The sequence below is a fragment of the Anomalospiza imberbis genome, chromosome 27 (genome assembly GCF_031753505.1).
Source record: "Anomalospiza imberbis isolate Cuckoo-Finch-1a 21T00152 chromosome 27, ASM3175350v1, whole genome shotgun sequence".
NCBI classification, from domain to species: domain Eukaryota; kingdom Metazoa; phylum Chordata; class Aves; order Passeriformes; family Viduidae; genus Anomalospiza; species Anomalospiza imberbis.
The window spans coordinates 1495178-1520557 of NC_089707.1; the positions used below are offsets into that span (position 1 = coordinate 1495178).

At 53.9% G+C, this 25380-nt stretch overlaps 1 protein-coding gene across 2 annotated transcripts in view; it reads left to right on the forward strand.

The window, feature by feature from the left end:
- Positions 1 to 1837: 1837 nt before the first annotated feature.
- Positions 1838 to 25380, forward strand: part of CSNK1G2 (casein kinase 1 gamma 2) — a 42213-nt gene continuing 18670 nt past the window's right edge. For both annotated transcript variants that reach the window (XM_068174176.1, XM_068174177.1), the window contains exon 1: positions 1838 to 1996. The gene's annotated coding sequence lies outside the window, so the exon portion shown is untranslated. The remainder of the gene's footprint in view (positions 1997 to 25380) is intronic.

A 25380-nucleotide genomic window follows, 5' to 3' on the forward strand; every position in this document is an offset into this window, starting at 1 on the left:
GATGTACCCCAAAACAAGAGCTGTACCCCAATACAGGGCTGTACCCCAATACAGGGATGTACCCCAAAACAAGGGCTTTATCCCAAAACAGGGCTTTACCCCAAAACAAGGGCTGTACCCCAATACAGGGATGTACCCCAAAACAGGGATGTACCCCAAAACAAAGGCTGTACCCCAAAACAAGGGTTTTACCCCAAAAGAAGGGCTGTACCCCAATACAGGGATGTACCCCAAAACAAGGACTTTACCCCAAAACAGGGATGTACCCCAAAACAGCGACGTACCCCAAAACAAGGGCTGTGCCCCAATACAGGGATGTACCCCAAAACAAGAGCTTTATCCCAAAACACGGCTGTACCCCAAAACAAGGACTTTACCCCAAAACAAGGGTTTTACCCCAAAACAAGGGCTGCACCCCAATACAGGGATGTACCCCAAAACAAGGACTTTACCCCAAAACAGGGATGTACCCCAAAACAAGGGTTTTATCCCAAAACAGGGATGTACCCCAAAACAAGGGCGTTATCCCAAAACAGGGCTTTACCCCAAAACAGGGATGTACCCCAAAACAAGAGCTTTGCCCCAAAACAGGGATGTACCCCAAAACAAGGGCTTTATCCCAAAACAGGGCTTTACCCCAAAACAAGGGCTGTACCCCAATACAGGGATGTACCCCAAAACAAGGCCTGTACCCCAAAACAAAGGCTGTACCCCAAAACAAGGGTTTTACCCCAAAACAAGGGCTGTACCCCAATACAGGGATGTACCCCAAAACAAGGACTTTACCCCAAAACAGGGATGTACCCCAAAACAGCGATGTACCCCAAAACAAGGGCTGTGCCCCAATACAGGGATGTACCCCAAAACAAGAGCTTTATCCCAAAACACGGCTGTACCCCAAAACAAGGGCTTTACCCCAAAACAAGGGTTTTACCCCAAAACAAGGGCTTTACCCCAATACAGGGCTGTACCCCAAAACAAGAGCTTTACCCCAAAACAAGGGCTGTACCCCAAAACAAGGGTTTTACCCCAAAACAGGGATGTACCCCAAAACAAGGGCATTATCCCAAAACATGGCTGTACCCCAAAACAAGGGCTTTATCTCAAAACACAGCTGTACCCCAAAACAAGGATTTTACCCCAAAACAAGGACTTCACCCCAAAACAAGGGCTGTACCCCAAAACAAGGGTTTTACCCCAAAACACAGCTGTACCCCAAAACAAGGGCTGTACCCCAAAACACGGCTGTACCCCAAAACACGGCTGTACCCCAAAACAAGGGCTGTACCCCAAAACACGGCTGTACCCCAAAACACGGCTGTACCCCAAAACAGGGCGGAACTCCGGTGCGGCGCTCACTCACGTTAGGGCCTGTCCCCTATAACTGGGTCCGTACCCCCCATGCTGTTCCCTGCAACAGGCCCGTGCCCCACCCGGAGGCCGGTGGCATCCAAGTCGCGACAGCGGCGCGATAACCCACACCGGAGCCACGTCCCTCAGTGGGCTCGGACCCTACAGGGCACCCTACAGCGCGGCGCGCTCCCGGTGTGAGAGCCGCGCCCTGCAGCCCCGCGGGGCGCTGAGGCAGCGCGGGCCCTGTCGCGACAGCGGCGCCTGTCCCGACAGCGGCGCCAGGCAGCGCGGGGTTAACCGGAGCTGCCGTAAAGCGCGCGGCGCTGCCGCAAAGCCGCGCCGCCGCCTGCCGGCCGCTATTCCCGAACGCGCCCTACGCCAGCGCCGCTGCGCCGCCACCCTCGCGCCCGCTGCGCTTGCGCCGCGCTCCGCCCCGCGGCCCGTATTCACGAAGCGCGGTTGCGCCGCTGGCGCGCGGGCGCGCAGGGGCGCGGCGAGGCTCGTACGCCGTTGGCGCAGCGCGGGCCGTACGCCGTTGGCGCAGCGGCGGAGGGGAGGCGAGCGGGGCCGGGCCGGGGGCGCCGCCATGGGGGAGCGGCCGCGGGGCAGCGGCGCCGCCGCCCGGCGCTGAGGGACCGCCGAGGTAACACCGGGGGAGCACCGGGGGACGGCGGGGGCCCTGCGGCCTCGGCTCCGCTCGGCCGGCACCGGGGAGGGGCGGCCGGGCCGGGCGGCGCCGCGGGCGGGGGCGGCGGGGCCGGGGCGGTGGCGGGGGGGGTTGAGCGGCGGGAGGGGCCCGGAGAGAGGAAGGGGCTGTGGGGGTCCCGGGAGTGCCGGGAGAGGCCCCGGCTTGGCCTGGAGAGGTCGCCGGGTGGTGGGGCTGAGGGGGGGTCGGTCTGGGCCGGGGAGAGTTGGGGGCTCTGGGGGTCAGGATGGGATCGGGGGCTGAGGGAGGCTTTGGGGTCGCGTTGGGGTCAGGCTGGGCCGGGGTCTGAGCGCCCAGGGCCGCCTCGCCCCGTCCCCTCCCGGCCGTGCCTGTTCTGTGGCCCCGGGGAAGGGGTGCGAGCCCCGCGGTGCCCCCGGGGCCGGGGGATGGGGTCGGATTGTCCCCGCCGTGTCCCCTCGGCCCGCACCCTGCCCCAGCCTCGCAGGATGTTGGCTCCTTTGTATGTGGCTTTCCTCTCTCCAGAGGGGTTGGAAAGTGTTTATTTGGGGAAAGGACCGTGCTGAACCTGGTATTTAAAACGGCTTTTTTTTTTTTTCTTCAGCGAAGCGGGTGAGGATGAATGTGAGAAAAGGGAAAAGTGCCCTCCCCCTCCTGCCCCCAGCAGACAGGAGCCGACTTGAGCTGTTCTGAGGTTTGCAAATGAGGAGCAGCTCTGCCGGGGAGGCCCGTGGCTCCTGTCGCTGGCTGGCAGGAGGCAGCTGAGCCAGGGAGCTGGGTCTGCATCTCGGGGAGCAAACAACGGGAAGTTGTGGGGATGGTCAGGAAGGTGCCTTTTCTTTTGTGCACTGGGCAACATGAAGATTTGCCGTGTTTGGTGTGTTTTAAAGTTTAAAAAGCAAAGTTTCACAAACCCCTTTTGAGTTGCCATGATATCAGTCCGTTCCAAACAGTTTGAATTAGCCTGGACCCGGGTTGAAAGGTGTGTAAAACCTTTGGAAGTTGCCTCCTTAACTAATCTATTTGTTTTCCTTCCACACAACAAGTGGTTGGAGGTGTGGAAGTGCATTCTGAGGAGTGTGTGAGTTCACCTGCCAGCCAGGCTGCCCTGCCAGGCTGCCACACACAGTGTGCCCCCATCTCCCCAGGCCAGCACACAGGTTTAAAAATTGGGCCTTATGTAACAGATTGGAGCAAACGTTTGGTGTTTGCCAGTGGTCTGACAAAGAATTGCTGCAAATTAGGGCAGGAGGCCTCCATGGGGAGCATTTGCCGTGGCAGGATAGGCTTGGCTGCTGTGAGGAACTTGCCAAAGATTTGTTGGTTTTGTTTTAATTTGGTACGTTGCAGATAGGGACGTTGTTTGGTCAGTGTTTTATCACTCCTGAGCAGCTTTGGGGTGCTGGGAGGGTTGTGGTGCTGACTGGTCCAACACCAGCATGCTCAGGTCTGTGGGAACATGAGATCTGGGGAAGGGCTCACATCCCTGAGCCCGGAGAGGTGTCTGCCCTCTTGTGCCTTAGGGTTTGATCTCCTCCTTATTAGCTGACACCTCTGTGAGGCCTTATAAATCACTTATAAATCACTCGTGTCGCTCCTTTGCTAAAGCAGCAGCTGCTCTGCTTTGCCCTTGCACCCACGGGGTGCAGCTGGTGGTGTTTGCAGGGCAGACCTGGTGTCCAGCAGCTTCCCTGGGCACGCTGGATGGAGCTGTGTGCTCTGCCCTTGCAGCGTGCTGTGTGTGGTGCTCTGGGTGCAGCTGCTGAGCGCAGGGAGCGGGCCCTGGCAGCTCAGCAGGTTCCTGGGTGCCGCTCTCCGGAGCAGCTTCACAGTGCCCCTCGTTTTGTATTCTGTGGCAGAGCTCCTGTGCAGCCCGGCTGTTGTCAAAACTGTTAATACGGGAGTGACTCAGCGGATCAATGGGAATGACATGAGGGTTGTGCTCGTGGACAATCAGTGTTTCCTCCCCCCCTCCAGCCCCACTGGGCTGGAAGACACAACGTCTGAGAGCAGCTGCCAATAAGCGTCTCTGCTGGACTTGGGCCTGGCTGTGCTCTGGAGCTGTCTCCCCCTGCCCACCCCCCTCCCCGTTGTTTTCCTAGCTAGGAGGAGCTGGGATGAGCTCTGCTGGAGGAGCACTCCTGTGCTTGGCTGGTTCCCCCCAGGTTGATCTGGGGCACTGCTGCAAGGCCCAGGCCCTGTGCGAGCCAGGGTGGGTAGGAAGCTGTTTATCCCCGCTTTCTGACAGGAACTGCAGCTCCACAGGCACTAAAGGCTTGGTGGGAGGGGTGAGGGACGCCTCGGGTGAGCAGCAACCCCTGATGTGCTGTTGTGGGGCGTGCAGGAGAGCTGCAGCCCCTGGGCTGGGGAGGAGACCCTCCCCTCGTTCTGCAGGGCCGGCACTGTGGGGTTTGGTACCAGAGGGCAGTGGCCTGGTTTGCCCTGTGCTGCTCCTGGGACTTCCTGTTGCAGTCTGAGGAGTCAAACCCTCTTCCCTTGTAGTGCTGCTGAGCAGGGACAGACTTGGGTGCCAACACGGGAGTTTCCTTCGTGTGCTTGCCACGGCTAAAAAGCTGAGAGCCTGTGGGAGCAGCTCTGCCCACAGCCCTGTCATTGGGCTCTGACTGGGCAGACGTGGCTCGTTGTGGGTGCAGTGAGAAGCTGTGAACCTGAGCCTCCTTCCTTGGCCCAGACATGGTGTGACATGGAGTCTGCTTCGGTCCAGCTCTACCTGTGAGCTGTGAGGGCAGGGAGGGCGAGCAGGTCCCAGCAGCTCTGGGGTTCTGCTGGAGAACAAGTCATCTTCCTGTTAGAAAAGCTGTGTGAATAGTTTTGGGGTTTCGTGAGAGGCTCTTTCTACTTCCTGCTGGCAGTTGCTGTCTCTGGTAGATTTGTCGCTGTAGAGGAGCAACAGCTTTGGTTGTGAGGGAGGTAAAAAAGTGATTTTCTGCTGGGGCAGCTGAGTGTGGAGCATCAGGGTCCTCTGTCAGGCTCCCTGATTCAAGCCAGCTGCCTTCCTCCTCCTGAAGAATTCTAAATTCCTGCCCAGGCTGTAGCCCTGCAGCCCTTCCTGTGGGCAGCCCCTCCCTTGCGTGTTACATTGATGCATTATTTCTAATAACTGGCTTTGAAAAAGCAGCCTGTGCATCAGGAACTGGAGTGACAGGACAAGGAGGAATGGCTTCCCCTGGCAGAGAGCAGGGCTAGATGGATATTGGGAAGAAATTCCTGGTTGTGGCAGTGGTGAGGCCCTGGCACAGGTTACCCAGAGCAGCTTAGGCTGCCCTGTCCCTGGAAGTTCCAAGGCCAGGTTGGATCAAAGGAGCACTCTGGACTAGTGCAAAGCATCCCTGCCCATGGCAGGGGGTGGAACTGGATGAGCTCTAGGCTCCCTTCCAAGCCATTCCATTCTGTGATTCCATTCTGAAGTGTTCCAGCACACCCCTGCCTTGTCTGTCCTACCCTGTGAGGTTCCTGGGTGACACCCGTGGTGCTCAGAGCTGTGACCCCCTGCTCACAGGCCCCCCAGCCCAGTGGGGGCAGGAGGGAGGGTGGTGCAGTGGCTGTAAAACCACAGGACGTCCCTCTGCCTTCTGCTCACCGCGTTCAGAGCGTGGCACCAGCAGGATCAGCACCCACCATGCGCCTTGTGTGGTGTAGGAAATGGCTTTTCAGGTAAGCTGAAACTTCTAGCTAAGGCTTTGCAGGGTGTTTCAAAATGCTGCGTGGAGCAAGGACTCTCTGGTTTCATCTACCACCCACAGTAAAGAGAGTTTGCTCCTGCAGTAGAGGAATTCAATTCGTTCTATAAAGACTTCAAATTGGCTTCTTTGGCTCCAGCGAGATGGTGAATAGAAGTTCAGTGTGTCTCCAGGAGGATCTCCCAGTGCCATGGAGTCTCTGTTCTGCTGGGAGGTTGGTGGCAGTGGCCTTTCCAAGCACTGCCCTGCTGTCACCTGCCTTCCCACTGCGTTGAGCCCCCAGCACTTGAAACATTGCAGCAGAATCATCCTCACTTGTAGGAAACACAGGTCTCGAGGCCTTGTGGTGGTGCCAGTGAAACCAGGTGCTCTCACACTCCTGTCTGTGAAAAGCTTGCACTGAGATGGTGACAAGGGGGAAGCCCAAAGTCCTGCCCAGCGAGGTCGAGCTGAGCTGACCCCAGGCTGGGGAAGGGTCCCTGTGCCACAGACAGCAGAAACACATCCACTGGTACCTGGGGACCGTGCTCTGAACGAGAGCTGGGCAGTGCTGTGTGTTTAGTGTCTGCAGGGCAGGGGTGGCAATAAGTTGGATGTGGGAGCAGGATTTGGGATGAGCCAGGACACTGTTGCCTTGGAAATAAGGTGCTCGTCGGCCTCTCAGGGTGCTGGAGACAACTGGAGCCTGGAGGAAAGGAGCGTTCATTTTTGAGTCATTCATTTTTACATGTCCACCAAGCAAAGAATGTCCTGTAGCCCTTTGTTACTTAATGTTATGTAATGCTTTTTAATGAGGCAGGCCTGGCCTTTGCTTTCCCAGTGGTGAATGAGACGGTTGGCAGGTGATGCACGGGCTTTGTCACCCTGAGAGGGATGTTCTTAAGTTAATAAACAGGGGTTAAGGTTGAGCTTGAACTTGGATTTTGTGCAGCTTTCCTTTGGAAGAGCTTTGCAGCCCTGCAGCTGAGCAGTTTGTGCAGCAGGAGTGGTGCTGGGAGGGGTGTGGGGGTTCCCTGGGAGCACAGCCAAGTCTCTGGGGGTTTATTCGCCTTCCCAGGCTGGGGGCTGCAGAGTCTTGCTAAGAGGGGCTGCTTGGGTGTGGGTGGCTGAACGATGGGCTCAAAAAGGTCAGTGGAAATCTTATTTAAACCCGAACAGAGCTGTGTTTGTGCCACAAAAGCTCCATTCTTGCAGACTCTGTCCTTGCCCAATGTTTCCAGGTAGAAAAATCTTGCTGCTTTTGAGGTAGCACCGAGGTACAAACAACAAAGCAAAAAACCCTTTATCTTATCCTTTTTTTAGCAGGGACTGTTGGCAGTGATGAAGTTTATACTCTGCTTGGTTTCCCTGGTTTGATGTGGGGAGAGGATGGTGCTTTCCAGCAACTTCTGTGCTGTGTGTGTGGGCGAGGGGCAAGCTGAGGCTTTTCTGGAATCCCCTCGCCCCCAGCCCTGCCGATTCCTCTCATCCCAAAGGCAGTGCCACTTTCAGTCAAAGTCTGGTTTTGGTGTTGCCAGGTACAGGGAATATTAAGGCAGGATTCAGGTGCTGGGAGCTGAGGTGGGGTCCCTGTGCTGGAAGGGGCTGCTCGGAGCCGGGAGCTGAAGAGCTGCAGTCGGCTCTGGCAGTGCAGGGTCAGTGTGCTGTGGGATGAGGAGGTGTTGGTGCTGACAGGTACAGGCTGGTCTCTGCCTTGAGCCTTGGGAATTCCTGCTCAAACTTGCTGGAGCTCGTACCTCCATGGGCTTCGGTGGCTAAGGAGGGAATAGGAAGTGCTCGGAGCTTTAACATTTCTTCCAGGGTGACTCGCAGCTGGTTTTAAACCCACACTTTTCAGAGAGGTGTCTGCCTCATCCGGGGATCTCACTGAGGTTGTCAGAGCCCCCAGCAGTTTCCCCAGCTTGAAGTGCCATCATAAGTGTCTTGGGAAGGAATTAGAGAGGAATTCCAGCATAGCAGACCGTCAGAACTCTCCATCTCCCACAACCACGGGGGATGTTGCCAGGGAGCAGCTGTCCACTGCTCAGTCCCTCTCCTGCCTCCCAGGTCTGCTCAGAGTGGGCAGAGCTGAACAAGGTGCTCCTGGGCTTACAGGGTCCACAGGAGAGCAAAAGGGAAGCTCATTTAACACACCCCATGCTGAATTTAGCAGGATATAGAACAAACCCTGCGAGTGTGAGTTGGTGTGTACCACATCTGTGCCATGTAACCTTTCTCAGGGTGACTGTTGAGGGGCTTTCTGGAGAAACAGTGGGCAGACCCCTGGTGTTGGAGCAGACTCTGGTTTGGGGTGGTTTTGGCAGGGGCTCTTTGGGACCTGCCTGCAGTGGGGGTGATGGAGCAACTTCTCCACTTGGGCTTGGATCATCAGCAGCATCTGGACATCACAGAGCTGCTCTGGAGCGCAACAAACCTGGCTCTGCAGGGCTCTGGCTGCAGAGTCACAACAGCACCTCTGCTCCCCTGATCCACGTGGAAAGTGCCCATGACATCCCAGGAGCTGAGTGCTGCCAGGCTTCAGGTATACTGACCTCAGTGCAGGTTTCTTTTTCCTCCTCACACTTCCCTCTCCCTTTTACTGTGCTGCCATCTCTGACTGCTCTCCTGCCTTACTGGGATGTTTTCTTACAAGAGCCAGCACGTCTGTCAGGGGCTGGGCTGCTTGCAGAGCAGGAACAGCCTGGAGCATCCTCTGCACTGAGGAGCTGGGCACGGCTGGATGGAGAGGCGGGCACCTTTGGGAATGCTTGTGGTGCAGCCAGAGGCAGGGAGCACAAGGTGTGCAAATGCCCTGGATGGCACCCATGGTTCCCAGCAGGTCTCCTCCGGTGTCTCTCTGAGGATATATAATCACAGACCCGGAAAGGAGACTCAGACTGGTCCTGTGCCCGGTGCAGAGGATGCACTGCAGCAGCCTTGGCTGGGTGACAGCAGACACCCGAGGTGTGAGAAAGCATGAGCAGGGACAGTTCCCACTGCTGGTTGTGGTCCTGGCAAGGGACTTGCAGAGCCTGAAATCTGACTTCTCCCAGGAGAAGAGTGTAACGCACAGCGCTTTCCTCCTATTTTTGTTCAGAGCCAGAAATCAAAGTCCAGAGCAGTGCTTCTCCAGCCAGAATCATTGAAAGGCACTTGTTGTTGTTTTAGGGCCAATATTTAACTTGTGCCTTCCATGAGGAATGCCTGTTAGACTCCAAATATTTGCCTTAAGGAAGAAGAGGGAAGAATGTCCCGTGCTGACGGGGAAGCAGGAGGGATTCAGGAAATGAGTTTAAGTCTGTGCATGTCCAGGTGTGTGTGGCACAGCCTTTGTTCCCTCTGGCACGGCCCTGGCAGGTAGGAGGCAGCTCTGGCTGAGCCGCAGTGTGGAATGGCTGGGAGGAAATGTTTGTGTGCTCCGGAGCTGGAGCACAGGGCGGGTCTGCTCCCTCAGCCCCAGTCCTGCGCTGCCAAGGGGATTTAAAGGCATAGGCGGGGAGCTGCTCTCCAGCTGGGGCTGCTGTGGGCAGCCGGGCTGAACTTCCTGATAAAAGCAGCTTATCAGAAAAGAAATTCCCTGCTGATTTTGCTTTCACTGTGGTCTGTGGTGGCAAGGGTTCATCAGTGGTGAAATCCTCTGCAGTGGATCCTGCTAATGGCAGGATTTCCCATTCCCTGGGCTGGCTTGATGGAGGTGCTCATGGCTTCTCCTCACCTTTCAGTGTGATCCTTCACCTTTCAGTGTGATCCTTCTCGCAGGCTGCCCCAAACAACCAGGTAAAGCTGGTTCAGTGCTGAGCTTGTGCCACGTTTCTGGGAGAGCAGCTGAACGGGGCTGTGTGCTGGTGGATGTCAGAATTCAGGTCAGGGTTTGGTGGCATCTCAGGCTGCATGGGCTGGTTGTGATGTGTGAGGACACAGTGATTGGGAGCAGCCTGATCCTCTTCCCAGCCCCTCTCTGCACACAGGACAGGTGAGGAATTCTGGGTCTGCCTGGGAAGTCAGGGCTTCCTTAGCTCCACGGTAACCCTCTGCCCTGACTTGTAATGCTCGGTGCTGTTGATTGGATGGTTTTGGCTGGGTTTGACTGTTTTACGCCTGGATACAGAGAAAACATGTTTCCTCTTGAAGCAAAACCAAAGGCATGCGAGGCTGTTTGCAAGGGGAAGGCTTTGCCTGGGCTCTGTGGCCAGAGCTCAGCACAGCTCTGAAAGGTTGGGAACTTCTTCGTGCCAGTGTGGCAAAGGGCTTGCAAGCAGCCTTTGGGCCCAGCCTGAAGCTGTGCTAAGGAGAGCCAAGCCCAGCCAGAGCATGGCTCTGGCTCTTAGTCACAGCTTTGGTGCTGGGAAAGCAAAGAGGAGTGAGAGCCCCATCCAGCTTGGAGGATAGTGGCATGCTGGGCAGCTGTGGGAAGTCTTGGTCTCTTTCCATAATGAGAGTTGATGGGTTTAGGCCCACAAATTGGCTGCCTAAGGAATGAGGGAGCCAGGGGAGCTGTATCCTGTCTGCAGGGGTTGAAAGAGGTGATGTAGACTAGAAACATGAGTAATTAACTCAAAAAAAAAACAAAAAAACAAGCAGAATTTGGTGTTTTGGATGGAAGTGTGTACTAGAGAAGGGTGAACGTGTGTTGGCTGGGATTTCTGGGACAAACCAGAGAAGTGAGAGCCCAGAAATGAGGGAGAAAGGACAGTCTGTTCGTGCAAATAATGTTCCAGGTATTAATAGCAGCAAGATGAAATGGGTCCTCCTGGGGGTGTATCCTACATGTTCCTTCATTGGAACTATCCCTCTGATTTTATTAATTAAGCCCTTTGTATAGGGTTGAAAGAAGCAGGTAAGGGGAAGGGAGGAACCAGCAAAGTTGCACTGGATGTAGCTGTTTGAGAGAGCCTTTGGGATGAACCCCTTGAAAGATTCCTTTCCCAGTGCACAGCACCACCTCTTCAGCTGCAGTCAGTCCTGTGCTCTTCCCGTTTAAGTCCTGGCCTTCTCATCCCCTGTAAAATGCACAGGTGGGGGATGAGGGAAAATGAGAAAAAAACCTTTGGAATGTGCCTTCCTGATGTAGAGGTTGGTGCAAACCAGACCAAATCCTTAATCCACAAAGCTGTCCCAATGCTTAATAAAGGGCTGTGAGGCTGATCCTCTGTGTGAGGGATGGAGGAGTGAAAAGATCCTGCACAGCTTGTGGTGTGACCAGCAATGGGATGGAGGTCTTTGGTCCCTCTGTTCTGAAACTTATCCCTCCCCGCAAGCCAGCAGACTGGGGTGCTTGCTGGGCCTTAGGAATTTGACCCAGTTAGTCTCCAGTTATTTGGGAATCTCTGTTCTCTATCCTCTTTTTTTCTCTGAGATCCCAGATGCTTCCATGCCCATCTGTGAAATAAGCAAGTCTCTTCCATACTTTGAGAGGTTGCAAGGAGAGCTGTAATGGATTGAGCTGCTGATGGTCCTGTAGTAGAGGGGGTGGGAGGATGAACACCTCGTGGATCACTTGCTGCTTCCCTGAAGATGCTGCTGGCTCTTGCAGGAAAGCTGATGGATGTTGTCGTGCCACAGAGCATCCCTCTGCCCCAGTTATTCCGCAGGAAAGATTAATTGCATGGTGCTGCTCTTTCCTCCTCGTGGTCTGGGCTGTGGGTCCTGCCTGTGGCCCTGGGATGCTGTCCCTGCTGGGTGACTGTCCCAACTGGGGAGGAAAGCTGGGAGCCAGGGCAGCAGCGAGTCAGCTCCTGCTCCTCTGCAGCAGGGAAGTGGTTTTGGTGTCTCAGCACACAGAATTTGACAGTTTTTTGGGGAGAGGTTTCCCATTTAGCCCCACTGGATGCTTACCCTTCCTTCCCTCTCTTGTCCCCCCCAGCTCTGTAAGGTTTGGCAGTCATTTGAGGGGAAATGTGTAGGGCTTGGAGCAGCCTTGGGAAGAAAGCAGAGGGAAAAATGTGGGACAGCTCAGCTTGGCAGAGCTGCAGCTTTGCCACCCAGAAATGGAAACAGCCCTTGTCACCAGTGGGAATGACGTCCCTTCTGCCCACCCTGCTCTGGGACTCTCCAGGACAAGGAACCTGCTCTGGAGCAAAGGGACTGGGCTGAGACAGAGCTGAGCTGGTGGTGCTCCCCCTTTCTGTGTGACCTTAGGAGAGGTGGGGAAGTTGTGATTAATTGTAGTTTGGTGATTGAAAGGATAACTGGATCCAGGCACCCCTTTTTTTTCCCCTGCCTTGCCTTGCAAAAGGCCACCCCAGATCTGCCAGTGTAGCTGCTTCCTAACCTGGTTCTGTCAAGAGGATATGGGTTAAGGGAAAAAAAAAATCCTACAATTAAAAGTGTTTCTGCCAACCCAGATCCTGCTGACAGAAAAGGGGTTGGGAGTGCTACACATGACAGGAGGCCAAGCAGATCTGTGCAGAGTGACAGTCCCCAGATGGCTGAGGAGCAGGGAACCCTGCTGGCACACACAGCTCAGGCCTTTGGCAGCCAGGCTGGAATTGTTCTGAATCCGCTGAGTTGGACTCTTTGTGGGTCTGCTTCCCCCTTAAAACTGTAGCTGGTGTGTGCATGGCTCATTAAAAGCAGTTTCCAGAGTACTCAGCTCGCCCCTTGCCCCCATTCCTTGTGGGATGAGTAGCTATCCCACATCTTGGAGGTGGGAGATGAAACTGTGGTTTTCATTCCTCCAGTGCTGCGTGTTGTCTCTGCCTCTTCCTCCCCTGGTCCCAGGCAGGGCTGGGAAGGAGCCCTGTTGCTTGAGGTGCTGGGCAAATCTGTGTCACAGCTCTTGCCCATGGGAAGAGATCACAGAACCCCAGAATCCCTTAGGCTGGAAAATACCCCCAAGATCGAGTCCAGCCTGTGACCGATCCCCACATTGTCACTCAGCCCAGAGCACTGAGTGCCATGTCCAGTCTTCCCTCTAACACCTTCAGGGGTGGTGACTTCACCATCTCCCTGACAGCCCCTTGCAATGTTTAACAGCCCTTTTTAAGAAGAAATTCCTCCTGATAGCCAGCCTGTGTTGATGAAGGTGACAGGTTCTCTGGTTTTTCAAAAATATCTGGTTTCTCAGAGCCACCCAGGTGAGCTTTGGCTCTCCTGTCAGGAGTTGGTTGTTTTGCCACACAGAATTCCCAGCCACACAGAATTCCCAGCCCCTCACTGGGGCTGCTTGGAGCTGCTAGACTGATGGGTGGCACCTTCTTCTGGCTGAGCTTTTGGATGCTCCCAGTGCCTCCCTCGCTCTGCACTTGGTTCTCTGGAGGGCACAGAACAGCTCACCCTCCCAAGCTGTTGCATTGTGCGTCCCTCATTTCCCACACCTCTGTGGTGACAGCCCTGGAGTGGCAGAGCTGGGTGGCACAGGTCAGGAGGAGGAGGGAATTGCTGGCTGCAGGCATCTGCTCCATCCACCTCCTGGAAATGTGAACCAGGAAACAAATCTGAAACCAATCTGGCAATCTGCAGGTCAGGCCTCTGACCCACTCCTGGGGACGTGCCGGGTCACTGCCCTGTGCCAGGTCACTGCTGTGTGCCAGGTTACTGCCCTGCCTGGAGAAGACACCTGTGGTCAGGGCCACCATCCCTGCAGGTGGCCTTAGAGGGCACAGCAGCCTTTGGGGACTGGGCTTTTCTGCCTCTTCTGCCACTGCTTTCTGTGTGACATGTGACAGTGTTGTGCCTCAGTTCCCTCTTCTGTAATGACACTTCTTGGTGACCTACTCTGAGCCAGCTGCTACGAGGAGCAGTGTAAGAGCTGGGTGAGCTTTGGTCTGGAAAGCCCCTGGAGCCTGTGATGAGGGACATTGGGAAGATAAGGTGGCTAATGCTGCTGCTTGGATTGTTTCCCAGCCTGCTGGGAGAGAAGGAGGTGTGTGTCCAACCCCAGGAGCCATATGGTGTGGATGCCAACACAGGAGAGCAAATGGGGTCTCTTCTGGGGTGTCCCACCTTGTGTGTCATGTAAAGAATTTGCAGTGGCAGCATCCACACGTGATGTCATCTGCTCTCTCTGGTGGCCTGGCCTCTCCAGGAGCAGAGGGGGTTTTCTCATGCATGGCTGCTTGGAAAGCTGTGGTTCGGATAAGACAAGGCAGTCTGCTGTGGCCACGCAGCAGCTGGGCAGTGGGGATGTCCTGCCCTCCAGAGATGGTGGTTTCCAGAAGAGTGAACGTCACCTGTGTCCCCGGCACAGAAATTGTGAGGCTGGTGCAATGTGCTGATGGTATCCCTGAGATTCCTTGTCTGGCCTCATGTGTTGGCATTCCCCTCCTCCCTGTGCCTTGCACATGAGGATGCTGTGCAGACAGAGTGGAGGGAGTGGTTTTGCTCATTCTGTGCTCATTAGAGGCTGCAGGGAAGGGAAATGGAACCACTTCCAGCTCTGCTAAATTTTGATCTCCCACTCCCTGGAAGTTGGGAGTGAGCTGGGATACCCTGAGCTGCTCCGTGGTGTTCAGCCATTTGTGCTGTGGGGAGGCCTGTGGTGTGCTGTGAGTCAGGGCAGCAGTCTGTTCCCTTCTCCTGCTCCTGAGGTTATTTAGGAGCTGGTCCAAAGGCTGTGGGGGGGAACAAGTCCTGAGTGTGTCACTGTGGTCTCCCACTCTGTGGGAGGAGAGTGCTGGGCTTGCCTGTGCTGGTTTTCAGTTGAGTTCTTCTGTGGGGAGGAAGTCTCTTCCAGGTGGATGAAAGGTTTTCAGACCCAGCTTAGGCTTGGAGGAGGAAGGGAAGCATCCAGAAATTTGCTTTTGTTATGGGAGAGGTGTTGGGAAATGTCTCTTATACTTTGGAGAACAAATGTTGATCCTGTTGCCCTGCCTTCCACTGATCTTTTGCAATGCCAGAAGGAGCACATATGGATTTGAGGCTGTGGGATCTCTGAGGACATCCTCGAATGGGTCGTGTTCTTCCTCTGCTCTTGCATGTCTCCCACCAGTTGACAGCACTCCCTGTGACAGTGCTTGGGTGGCCCCATCATCCCATGTCCTCCCTGCTGCTGCTCCTGGCCCGTGGGATGCCGGTGTAGTTCCCACTCTGGAAGGAGAGCTGTCCCACGAGGAGCTCTCCCACAGCATGTGGGGACATCCCACCCCAACATGTGCTCAGACACTCTGACTCACTCATGCCAAAACGGCTCTGGAGGCTCCTCTGGAGGCTCATCCTGCTGTGACAAGGTTGGATCGTCCCATGGGCAGTGTCCCCTTCCAGAGATGCCACGACACCAGCGGGGTGGCTCCCAGAGGAGAGGGGGTGGGTGGGAGGCAGGGCTGGCTGGGGAGAGCAGTGCTTCTCCAGAGAGTCCATGGGACAGAGAGGACCATACTTCAGGGTGTTGGGGGCTGCAGGGAGTCCCCTTCCTCACTGCCTGAGAGCTGCTCTCAGCTTTCCCATGCGTGGGAATTGATAAAGGAGCTGATAAAGCTGTGTCAGCAGGGAGCTGTTGTGTCAGGCACTGGCTGCACTGATGGCTGAGGCTCCAGGGCTGCCTGCCACAGGTGGGGACTCACTCTGTAGCTTGTGGCAAGGGGTGACAATGGCACTGCAGCCACTCCTGGGGCATTCTCTCCTGTGTGAATGGCTGCTGTCATGTCCTGCCTCAGTTTCTGTCCTCAGGGGCTGGTGGTTGCATAAAGGAGGAAGCTTTTGCTATAAGGCCTTCTCAGTGGGTTGTAGCAGAGAGTGTGGACCCTGCTGCTTTCAGTGCAGTGGAGAGAAGCAATGGCACCATACACAGCTTTGTGTGTGTGATGAGGCTTTGTGATGGACTGGCCTTGTGCTGGTGTTTGGGCTGTGCCAGGGCAGGGAGAGCAGGACACCTTCCCATACCCCTGCTTTGGTGGGAAGAACTCATTTAATGGACTGGGATTCAGAGATCTCTGCTAGTTTGCTGCTTCAACCATCTGACTTGGCACTAATGTTAAATTTTTAGGGTTTAAATTTTTAATGTTTAAATGTTTGGGGTTTGGCACTAATGTTTAAATAGATGTATGTGCTCTCGTGTATTACTGAAAATTCAACAGAGGGAGGGAAGACCCTGAAGTTTAGCAACAAGCAGTGCAGAGTGGCCTGGATACCAGGCTGGGAAATAAGCCCATCCCAGTGTGTTGGGAAGTGGCTGTCCACTTGCTAAGACAGCTGCCCCTCCTGCCCTGGTGAGGTGTGTCAGCAGTGCCAGCTCTGTGCTGTTCTCCACGCATCCCTGTGCTCACTGGCCCCAGGAGATGCTGGTCAGGTGGGCTCAGGATCAGCTCTTGGATGGGCACATTGCGGCCTCCCAGCTGCTGCAGCATTCCCCTCTGTGCTTTGCTGGGCCATTCAGAGCCAGAGGCATGTTCCTCTGATGTTTCCTCCTGCTGCTGTCTGCATTTGTACCTGCTGTTCCTCTGGGCGCGCTGTCAAATCCTCTTGCAGCAGGAAGATCCTGCAGGCCGGGCCTGGAGCTCTCTGGAGCCAGGGCAGCTCTCAGCTGCGTGGCCATGGCTGCAAAGGAAAGGTGCAGCACATCTCTGGCTGCAGTGGAGGTGGGGAGAGAGCCTTCCCCTGTTCTCCCTGGGAAGCTGATGGCAGCTCTTCTTGCACATCCATTCCCGGGCGTGCTGCCGGAAGTGCATTAAGATCCCTTGTCAAGGGAAAGGAGAGCAGCACTTCATCTTGTTTTTATGAAAAGTGTTGGCTTTTGAGGGCGTGGGAGTATTCAGGGACAGGGCTGGGGAAGTAGCTTGCTGGTAGAGATGGTCTTAACCTTATATCAGGCTACAGCAGCGCAGGAGGAGGTGTTCCAGCCTCAGATGGAAATGGAAGCTGTTGTTCCCAGCTGCTGGGTGAAAATTATCTATTTGTCTAGAAGCCTGTTTTTTCCCACTGCCTGGTGACTGTGAAGCAGGCTGCAAGCTCTGGGGAGGGGAGGAGGTGGAAGGAGAACTTGCCTGCTCAGAAACCTGACATCTGAACAGAGCTTTCTTGTCTGGTTTTTGTGGCCCAGCACAGTGCCTGTCATGGCCAGACTGGCAATGTGGTGGTGATGAATTTGTGTGTTTGTGACACACATAGGATTATCCCTTTCACAGAAGCGCTTTGCCAGGGAGTCTTAGAGTTGCCACCTGAATCCAAAGCTACATCTTCTCTAGAAGCTTCTGTGGAGTTGGAGATGGAGAGGGCTCAGTGATGCCTGTTCCAGCTGTGTTCGTGCAGCTCCGATTCCTCTTCAGCCAGCTGCCCTTGGGCTGGATCCCTATGGTCCTGCAGGACAGGCAAACACTTGGATCTGTCTCCGTTGGACCTCCCAGGGAAGTAAAAGGGTACCTGAGCTGTCAAGACTTTGGGTGTTTTTCCCACAGCATCCATCCATTGGCAGAGGCTGAGGTACAGGATAGGGCTGCCTGCCCTGAAGTGCCGTGGGCTCTGTGCTCAGCAGCTGTGTGAGCAGCACCTCTCCCTGGGCTTCTCTGGTTCCCAGGGTGAACACGCACAGATATGACTCAGATTTGGGATACAGAGAGTGCTTTGGACACCTGCTTGCAGGCAAAGCCTGTTTTGCAGAGAGTTACCAGACGTGAAAGCAAAGCTCAGGTTTTGCAGGAGGTGAGCACTGGAGACCTGCCCTTTCCCAGTGTGTCAGACAGATCTGCCTGGGTTGTTCTGCTCTGAAACTTCTCAGATTTGGTGTTGGTGGAGCAGCTGTGTCTTGGGCTTTATGCTCTGGGCATGAGTGGATTAAAAGCAATGTTGAGTCGACTAGAAAGGAAATCTCTGCTGGCTCCTTCCCAAGATGAGCACGGTTGTGATAATGAGTCTGTGCAAGAACTGGGCAGGATGGGATTGGTTGGAAAATGTAAACATAAATGTATGGATGGGGGAGCAGGAGAAGCGGAAGCCATGGGACTGGTAAACACCTTTTTGCTGGCCAACTGCTGTGGACTTCTGGAAGGCAGCTGGTTCCTCTCTGCAGCTCGGTTTTCCAGCAGCAGCATGGATTTAATTAGTATCCAGTGTCTCCCTGGAGCTTGCAGCGTTGGGGGTGCGTTTTCTCATTTAAATGGAAAACCCCGTGGCAGAGCTGCCAGACCTGGTGCAGGCGGGGGTCTGAGGGCTGAGACCTCTGGACTGAGTCAGTGGCTGTGTGAGAAATGCCTGAGTGGGCCCAGCTCCTGACGTGGCGAGCGGGGGCTCAAGAGGAACGTCAGTCCTGGCCGAGGTGGTTGCGCGTGTCCCACGGAAATGCCGGAGCAGATGGGCAGGGATGAAGCACTGGGAGCTGGACTCTGCTCTCCTTTTAAGGTCTCCCAGCCAGAGACTTGGCTTTGTCCATAGTGAACTTCCTTTCTTCCAGTGCTACAAACTCTGGCTTAGTAAAACCGAAACCGGTTTGACATCCTAATTGGCCTTTTCTGCGTTGGACTGGTGAGAGATTCTGCAGAATTGCTGCGCGGGCAGAAAGCAAACCTGTGCCTTTGTTGTTCAGAAGGAGGTTTCCTGCTCTGGTTACCTGCCTGCTACCTGGGCCCTTCCTCTTACGGTAAGAGCAAAGCAAGTTGCAGTTCCCCAGACAGAAATTGTCCCGTGTGAGCAGGGACACCAGAGTGACGCTGCCACAAGCACTGGGGCAGTGAGCTGGAGCTGGGTCACTTGTTCATCTTGACATCTTCTAGATCTATGCCTGAACTTTTCCTGGCCCAGCAGCCTCAAGGATGGCTGTTACTGGTCATGGAGAAGGGATGCTGGAGCGGAAGGTGATGGTAACATCCCAGAGGCATCATGGCAGGGCTGGCTGGGAAGGTGGGAACCAGGTACCAATTGCTCTCTGACTCCCTCCTGCAATCAGGGGTTTTGCACTCCCACCACCCGCAGTGCTTTGGTGTTCCTCCTGTTTCCATGCAGTGGGTCCCACATGGGAGCAATGGGAATGGGTCTCAAGATGGGCATGGCCAAGAACTTATGCTTTGTTGGGCACAATCACGTTAGAAAAGGTGTAAATCAAAATGCAGACCTTTTGTGGGGTCTGTAAAGTCAACCAAAAAGCTGCTTCCTTTCAAGTCATTTCCTGTAGAGCTTCAGTGTGTTTTCTGGTTATGAATTCTGCAGCTGGCAGTTTAAATTTGTGCCTGATGAACCCAAAAAGGTGAATCAACTCTCTTGGGCACTTGGTTCATGGATGGATTTGTCTGTCTTGGGCTGGGTTTGTTATTTCCAGACTGCTTTTCAGATCTGGTCTTATTTTAGCGTGTGTGTATTTACTGTTAATATTTTTCCTAGAGAAGTATTTTCAGCTTTTTGCTTGGTTCCTGTGCTGCTGCTGAAATTTCCAGCGTGGTATTTCCGGCTCCTTGGTGGAGCACAGTTAAATATTTTCCATCCAGGTGTAGCTGCTTTGGATGAGGATCCAAGGAAATGAGTGAAATTGTGCATTGGGCTGGGAGTGAATTGGCAGCTCACAGAAATGGAGACGCTTCATGAGGTTATTTTGTGGCTGCTGAGAGATTTAGAAGTGCCCTTACTCTGCAGGCTGGTTTCAGAAAAATGAAGATCTGGGTTGTTCTGAATTTGGATGTTGCATATCCGAGTTCTGCATTTGGACTGTCCAAAGCACATTGATTTCTTTCTGCTCATATGTGCAGGGAGCAAATGTTCATCAAACAGTCCCACTCCTGTTGGTTGAAGAGGAGCCTGGTCCCTCCTCAGATATTTTTGGGTGCAAAATGACTCCTCCTGACCTGGTGCTGGAAAGCTGACACTGCACACATACTGCTGCCAGGCAGGGATTCTCCTCACCACCCTGAGCTGGGGTGTGAGCTGTGAGAGTTTGGGGTGAAATTCTCCAGCTGCTGCTCCAGGAGTGTTCTGGCAAGTGGCTTGTGCAGCCCTTCTGTGCTCATCTCGAGAGGAGGAAATTTTTTGGGTTAGGATCTCACCAGTGTGGGGAATTCACACCAGCTCTTGAGTGGTGCCCTGTGGTTCCGTTGGAAACTGAAAACTCTGCTACTGGTGGTCTGCCCCCGTCTTCTACTTCCTTTTTTAATTCTGTTGTGTTTGGAGAAGAGTTTCAGTTTTGCTTCCACTCCCTTGAGGAGCCCTTGCACGGGGGGACACTGTGCTCGCTCAGGGTCCGTGGGCACACCCAGCTCATGGGCTGCAGGAGCCTGGGAAGCTTGGGCTGGAGTTTGAGGAACAGCTGAGATTTTGCTTTTAAGGCAGCCTGATGGGTTTGTATGTCACCTGGTGTCCTTCAGAGATCTCTGTGAAACCACACACAAGTCATTACTGGTGTGGTGTGAGAATCTGTTTGTGGGGGAGACTCCGGGTGGGAAGCATAACCCCCCTTCAACACAAGCATTTCCCTGCTGCCTTGTTGAAACTCTGCTCTCCTCATTGTTACAGATGGAATGGTGTGGCACAAACATTAAAAAAAAATATTGAAAATTCATAACAATCCGTTAAAAAGCCATATTTGGGTTCAGAGGCTGGGAGAAACTAACTTTGAAACAATTTGGAGCTTGATTTGTTGTAGGTTTAGAGCTGACCAGAGTTCACAGTATCGTTAAAGTCTCCTGGGGAAGGGAATAGCCAGTAACAAGAGAACATTTCTAATTTAGAGAAAAGTTTAATAGACACGAGAGCTGGAAAAGGAAGCCAGAAAGAAAAATCCACCTTCTTCACGGCACAGCTTAACTCTAGGGAAAAAACCAAATGCTGTATTATTTTAAAAGATTTTTTTTTCATTCTGGTGTTTTTGTGCCTTGGATGTTTTTATGAACGTGGCTGAGAGCTGTGGATGGATACCTGGGTGAAACCCTGAGGTGTTGGGGCTGACTAATGGCCTGTGCTGGGAGCAGGGCAGCACCTGCACATGGTGACTTCTGACAGGCTCAGCACGTTCCTGCCTCGTTTGCTGAAGAAATTTTTGTTTGTTCTGTGGTACCAGTGCAGCTGGAGGTGATGGTGTGTCTGATTGTTTGCTCTGAGAGTGGATTTATGTTTTTAAGTCTGGTGCTGGGAGTGTTGTTGGCTGTGTCAATCCTTGGGGCCATGCAAGGGGAGGGCCAGATCCTGGCTGTGGGGCACTGGCTGGGCTGGAGGTGCCAGGATTGCCCTGTGCCCACTGCTCTGGGAGCTGGGTGTGATCCTCTCTCCTCACTGTGTTCTCAGTAAAGAGCTGGGAAGCCAGGAAGGGAGGAGAGGTTTGGAACAAGGATGCTGGGATCATGTTGGATTAAAAGCTTTGCTGCCACAGTTCAGGGTTTTTGTGGGTTGGTTGTTTCTGTTGGGGTTTTTTTTTTGCCTCTGAACACTAGAAGAAATTCTGGTAGAAACATTAGCCTCAGCTTTATACTTGTCTTCTTTAAAAAAAAAGAATTTGGATGGAAAAAAAAGCATGTTTTGGACAAACTGCCCACCGATTTCTTAATTGTTAATATTGGGACACCAGTATGAAACCCTGCTGTTTTTTTTGCTGAGAGGGAAAGCAGCCAGCACTGTCACTGCTTCAGACACTCCTGGTGCAGTGGCAGTGGTGACAGAGCTGTGTCTGCCATGTCATCGATGACTCAGCCTGGTGGCACCATGGATGAGCCTGGGTCTGTGTTTGGGGGATGAGGGACACAGCAGGGTCAGGGAGGCGGGCTGGGGGCTGCTCTGTGGGACCAGCTGGCTGTGGGGATCCAAACTGAATTTGTGACCATTGGATATTGCCCAGCCTGTGTGCAGGCAGCAGCAGCACAGGTGGGGTGGGTGGGTTTCACAGGATGCTGTTCCTGTCTGGTGGAGCAGTTTCTTGAGTTCTGGGTTCTTGTCTCTGCAGATGCTTTGAAGCAGGCAGGGGGGGGCTTGCTGAGCTCTCAGCACCATTCAAAAGCTGAAAACCAGCCAGACATCTCTCCAGGGACCTCAAATGGAGAAGGTGGATGCAGGGAAGTTATCCCAGTGTAACAGGCGGGATGGGAAGGGCCAGGGACTCAGTGCACACCCAAACCACCACGGAAGGGGTGGCAGAGCCAAGAGCTCTGAAATCCCTGGAGCTGAGCTGCGAGGCTCCCCCGGCTCTCAGAACACGCTGCACGTTCCGCCCGGTCTCCCCGGTGGCCCTGCAGCAGCAGTTAAGTAACAAACTATTTAACAAGAGCTTCCTGTTGTGCTGACACCAACACCAAGGTACAAAGGAGCAAGAGGAGTAAACAGAGCTGTGCTGGCTCCTGCCTCGCTGGAGCTGGAGAAGGGGTTGGAGATCAGCAGGAGGCTGCGGTGCCATTGCTTCTGAACCCAACTGTGTTCTGTGTTCTGATGTTCTTGTGGCTGCACTTGGCAGAAACAGCTGGGAAAGTGGCTGCTTCCAGGACTGCTTGGTTTTTAAGGAAATTTCTGGGATGGATAAAGGCCCCTTCACCCCTTGCTCTGCTGCTTCAGCTCTTCCACAGGTGCTGTCCCCAGCGCGGTGCAGCTCGTCCTCCATCCCAGCAGGGTGGGCACAGCTCTCAGAGCTCTGGATGTGAGGTGCTCACATCCACAACTCCCATCTCCACTAGCTTCCTGGAGTTCCTCAGAGCGCTGAAGCTCCTGTTTTCTGAGGGATCCAGAGGAAATGGGGCCAGAAGAAGCCAGTCTTCCCTTGCCATAAGGAATGTTCTGCTGTCCTGGTAGGTTTGCTTGAATCTCCCGTGACTGGAGGTGTCGCTGGTGGAGGTCCAAGGTGGAGTGAGCTCCAGGGCTGCACAGCCCCTCTGCCTCTCAAACCCATGGAGGAAACGTCCTTGTGGGGTCAGGATGAGTTTTCTCCAAACAGCACATCCCATGGACCTGAGTTCCAGCCTGTTCAGCTGCTGTGCTCAGCTCGGAGGAGAGTGTCCAAGGGTGGAGGAAGATCAGGAGATCTCTCTGGAGCCTGTTGCTTGGTCTCTTGGTAGATAACTGGCTGGATGGTCACACTAAGTGGAGACTAGTGACCAGTAGTGTCCTCAGGGGTTGGTACTGGGACCAGTGCTGTTTTAGATCTCTGCTGGTGGCATGGACAGTGGGACTGAGGATACCCTCAGCAAGTTTGCTGGTGACAGAGCTGTGGGGAGTAGTCACATGCTGGAGGGAAGGGATGGGGCATCCACAGGGACCTGGAGAGGTGGGATTGTGCCAAACTCATGAAGTTCAACAAGGCCAAGTGCAAGGTCCTGCCATGGGCTGGGACAATCCCAAGCACAAACACAGGCTGGATAAAGAATGGATGGAGATCAGTCCTGGAGAGTGGGATTTGGGAACTTTGATGGATGAGAAACTTGATGTGACCCAACCCTATGAGCTTGGCTGTACCCATTGCAGGGCTCCCGGGGGAAGCCTGCTGAGGCTTTCCATGACCCCCTATTTTGGGACACCTCTGTGTGGCACAGCTTTCCCTGCTCCATCACGAGCAAGGCTGGCTGCAGCTCTGCAGGCTGGAACATGTGTTTAACAACAAACCCTTGCAGACATCATTTGGGACCGTCTGTAGCTCACTCTTAAAGATGTTTTAAGACTTTGCTTTGTTTTAAGACTTTTGATCTTCCTGTAAGCTCAGCCTCTTAACTTTTAGAATTTATTGGGATTTGGTTTCAGCTGTGTAAGGCCACTGGTTGCTTTTTGGTCTGGATTTTTGCACTGGGAGCCAGCTGATGGGTCATCCTTTGGGACATTGGGGTATTTGTGATTATTTTTAGCCTTTAATTGGCAGTGATCTGTACTTGGAGCTGCAGAGTGTCAAGGGCTTTTCTCTTTGTGCTCTCAAGAAGCTTTCCTTTTTCTTTCATCTGGATGCAGCTGTGTTTCCCTTCTGCTCACAGAGTGAAGAGTACATGGGGAAACCAGCTCCAAGAACCATCCCAAAGGCTGGTGGGGCTCAGGGAGCAGCACCTGGGGCATGGCTGCTCCAGGACACCTGGGCCATGTTCTGAGCAGCACCATGGACCTGCTCCCTGACCTTCACCAGCCACTTCCCTGCTCCAGGCTGCTATTTTTTTTCCTCTTCTTCCCCTCTTTTGTCTTGCCCCGTTTAGCTGTAACCTCTTTTGGCCAGGAACACGGTGTGTGTGTTCATATAAAGGGCTGAGAACAATGTGCCCCAGATGGTTTGTACAAGTGCCTTCTCAGCAGCCACAGGGTTTCATTCTACAGGAAAGAAATTCTTAAAAATACAACTCCTCAGCATCTTATACTTGCAAATGTGGGCAGGAACTTCCCGAGCCTTGATATTTTGGTCCAAGTCACAAAGACAAGGGGTAGCACTAGAACTGCAGCTTTTCTTGTTTTAAGGAAAAAAACAACTCCCCCCAACCCCAATTCCCCTTTTCTCACCCTTACATCTGCAGGGAAAAGCTTGTAAATGTGACTGGAGCGGCTCTGACCTGCTTAAAACCAGATGGCAAAGAAAAAGGACCCAATGTTTCAACAAAAGCACTGTGAACTCCCTCTTTGGGAATCAGAGGGTGTGTGGGCTTGTCCCGTTTTCATGGCACTTTCAGTGCTTCTGAGGTTCTGTTTTTGGGGGTGCTGAGGCACTTGCACTTGCCTGCAGCTTGTTTCCCTTCCAGGATCCCTGGCTTGGAGCACTGGCACTGCAAACACCACAGGGCACTGCTTGTTTGCTTTAAGACCACAGCTTGCTTTGGAATTTCTTCTGCCAAATTTCAGGACAATTCATTTTTTTTTCTTTATTTATTCCACTCCCTCCCAAAGAGAGAAACAAGTTTTCTTAGTCTCATCTTGCATCAGATTTGATTCCAGGCCAACAAATCCAGCCTAGAAGGTGCTTTCCTGAGGCTGTTTGCCTCGCTGTGACCTTTTGGGAGAGGATTCCTGTGCAAAATGGAACGTTGTGAAATCAGTTTTGTACAGGGAATCTTCCCCCATGGTGCTGCTGCCTGGGGAGGATGGGTCAGGTCTGGGTCCCTGTTGCCTGTCCAAAGGCTGCTGTGTTTTAACAAACACAGGAGGTTTTTTGCTCCAGAGCAGTGGGAGTCCTGGGATTTTACCAAAAGTTTCTGTTTCTAATTAGGTTGTTCTCAATTTTAAAGGCCAGTGATCCCTTTATGGCACAGGGTGGAAAACCTGAGCAATCACTGCCACTGCACAGAGGTGGGTCCTGCTTTTGTCCCGAGGTCCAGGGAGCCACTGTGGACTCCTTGGCACTCCTGGGATGAGAAAATCAATTCCTCCCAGCCCTTGGCTCATCCACGGGGGAGGCTGGTGGGCAGAGTGTGAGGGAGCATCACTTGCCCCGGCCTGACTCACATGGATTTGGTTCAGGGATTTCCTGCTGCTCTGACTGCCCAGACTGGGAAAGGGGGAATTGCAGCATGGCAGTCCCAGCACGGGGGGCTGGGCTGTGGCCTCGCTGGGTGTGAATCTGGCCCAGATGCCTGAAATTGGAGTTTGGAGCTGGGCCCCTCCAGGAGAGCCGCTCCTGAGGCTGCGCAGGCAGGACCAGAGTTGTGCTGTGCTGCTCCTTGCGTTTGTCTGGGCTGGGAAAGGGCAGCACAGTCTCGCTGTGCTCACAGGAAACACGATTTCATTTTTCCCTTCTGCCTCACTTCATTGTCTGAAATTCCCTTGCAGAGGCTGGCCCGTAACTCTTCAAAGAAAATAATCCCAAGCGCCGGGGCTGGAGCTCCCTGAGCTCCGGCTGTCGGCCGCCTGACTCTGTGCAAACAGTCTGGGCCTGGAATCCCCTGGGACTGA